Raw genomic sequence first — 2713 nt, 5'->3', positions numbered from 1 at the left:
TCTCTCTCTCTCTCTCTCTCTCTCTCTCTCTCTCTCTCTCTCTCTATAGGTCAATTTGATTTATAATAAATGTTATCAAGACATAGACAATTTATTAACATTGTAACAAAACTTAACATTTATATTATTTTTATGTGAATATTCTTTTGATCACTTTAATTCTTTAAAATATCTACTTTCTTAGAATACATTCTTAGAAATTTGTCGGTTTCTTCGCAGAACATCCTATATACAAATAAAATCGAAAATATAGATCAATGTAATTTTATGACTTAGCGGTAGAAAAAGATTTGAATATATAATTTTCATATATTTTCTACTTTCAAGCCATATTTCTTCTTCCATTTGGAAGATGTTAATACTCTATAAATACAAATTATTTGCTTAATCAAAAAAAATACATATTAGAGAACGCTGTACACTGCACGCAATCTTAATATTGTTTTATTTTTTTCACGATAATTGAAAATATTTCTTTCGACTCTACCAAGGAGATGAGATTTATTAGAGAAAAATAGATTGTGTCAACTATGACTATATTTACACGCGTAAGAAATTATCTTGAATAAGAAAAAGGGAATTCATTACTCGAGAAAAGTAAAGTTAATCACGACAGTGTCGTCAGACCAATGACTATTGTTTAATGACCTATCGTTTAAATTTAACATATTAATCCAACAACTATAATTCCAGTGCAAAAGATACATAGGTACATTTATGTATTTTTACTATTTGCTAACTGACTTTATTTTGGTTACATATAAATGAACCGACGGACTACTTAATAATGCATATATTAAGTAAGAAGTAGCAGATTAGCGTGTAAGTAAATGGACTCTAGTGAAAAAGAAGAACAGCCTCCTCCGTGTTACGGAACAAATATGTGTACGATTGTGCACGTGTTTATGCACAGGTTAATAGTTAAAAAAATATGAAATATTTTTACTGTGATGATAATAATGTTTATACGATGATCAAATACTATAACTTGTATCATAATAATTGCAATGTTAATTACCCAACGTTTTATAACAAATTTAAGAAGAAACAAAGAAGAGCGATGGAAGGGGCGATGCCTCCTCCGTATACGTAAGCTAAGTCAACGTTCCGTTTATTTAACTTTTTTCTCCTTTTTATCTCTTTATTTAGTCACCATCAGTATGACCGATAAATTTGCATATATGGTGCTACTATTTACATTTACATCACGCTTTATCGTCTATCTACTCTTTAATAAGACTGCTCAGTGGTGCGAGGTAATTCACCTTATTGCGCCCTTTACCAATCTGCCATTCGCATCTCATGTATTCTTCATTATAAGAACTCCATATAATATTATATAATGGAATACTTTTTAAAACTACGGATTAATTCTTAATGCCATACAAGCAATGCATTTTCTTCGATTAATTTGATAAAGGAAATAGAAGAATCAAGGAACACTTTATTAATGTCTAAGATTTTTTTACTCATTGTCACTTTCATTTAGAGTACTTTTTTGTTAATGGATATTGTATAGCGGCAGCTTATATTTGGGTGAGGTATACATGTTCATTTATATACGTAGAATTTTGTTGAGAAATTCGATTTTATGTTCCTGTTCTGTAAAGGATGCTAGCTATCCTGCGTGTTTTAGTAGGATATATTAGCGAATCATATTACTAATAATGCTAAACAGGGTGATTTTTATGTTGACCAAGAGCAAACGCATCGTCTCTCGTCCTCATATAAGTTAAAGTCAACTGTGCTTCTACTTTCTGAAATTTTAGAGGATTAACATATTACATATTAAGATTCGTATGATAACATTTTTTAATGATTTTACATTAGAATCGTATGAGAGAGAAAATAAAGAGAACAAAATTGATTCTGCCAGTTGCAACAAATTCGATAAAAATTATAAGCGATATAAAATTTCAGTCAGTAATGATATATCAGTGATGATAATCACAATATGAAGCACGGATAAATATTATATAACACATTTAGATTAGTTTTATTTAAAAAAAAAGAAACGATGAAGCACATTGGTCAAAGACTGTAAAGTAGAAAATATGTAACAGCGAACTTTTTATAAATAGTATATGAATCATTTAGTGATTTTACAAAAATCGCAAAAACCATCTTTTTTAAAATTTTCCAAGTGATAAATTAATAACATTAAAATTATAAATTTCTTTTATAGTTAGTATGGAATTGATTGAAAGCGTACATAAATGGTTTGTATATATAATTTTTTTAGTAAATTATTTATTACTTCAGGCCTACTACTGGCGAGTTATGTTCTCGAAAAATTACGAAAGTAAGGAATAAATAATTTTATCAAATATTTATATATTTTATGTAAAATAATTTTATAAAATTATTTATTGCTTGCCATTTGAACAGTTTACAATAGAATGTACAACTTTTAGAACCATGGATTATGAAAAAAACATGGAAAACATGGGTACAATTTTTAAATTCGCCATAACATTAGCCCTGCTAATAGAATACATATCGATATCACGAAATCTCTTAAGAAAACGAGGAACTTGACTTGTTATTATTGTAAGGCTATAATTAATTTGTACAAGAACAACCTATTGTAATAAAGAAACCAATCTTGCCTACAATAAGTTATATTTTATTCGTAGTTTTAACAATATATTTTTATTAAATAATAAAACTAGAATAACTTATTGGTTTTATATGATATTTTGGGACATTCAAT

Source organism: Trachymyrmex septentrionalis, unplaced genomic scaffold (genome assembly GCF_001594115.1).
Source record: "Trachymyrmex septentrionalis isolate Tsep2-gDNA-1 unplaced genomic scaffold, Tsep1.0 scaffold35, whole genome shotgun sequence".
Lineage (NCBI taxonomy): Eukaryota > Metazoa > Arthropoda > Insecta > Hymenoptera > Formicidae > Trachymyrmex > Trachymyrmex septentrionalis.
The sequence above is the reverse complement of the archived record's forward strand: the minus strand, read 5'-3'. Positions refer to the sequence as shown.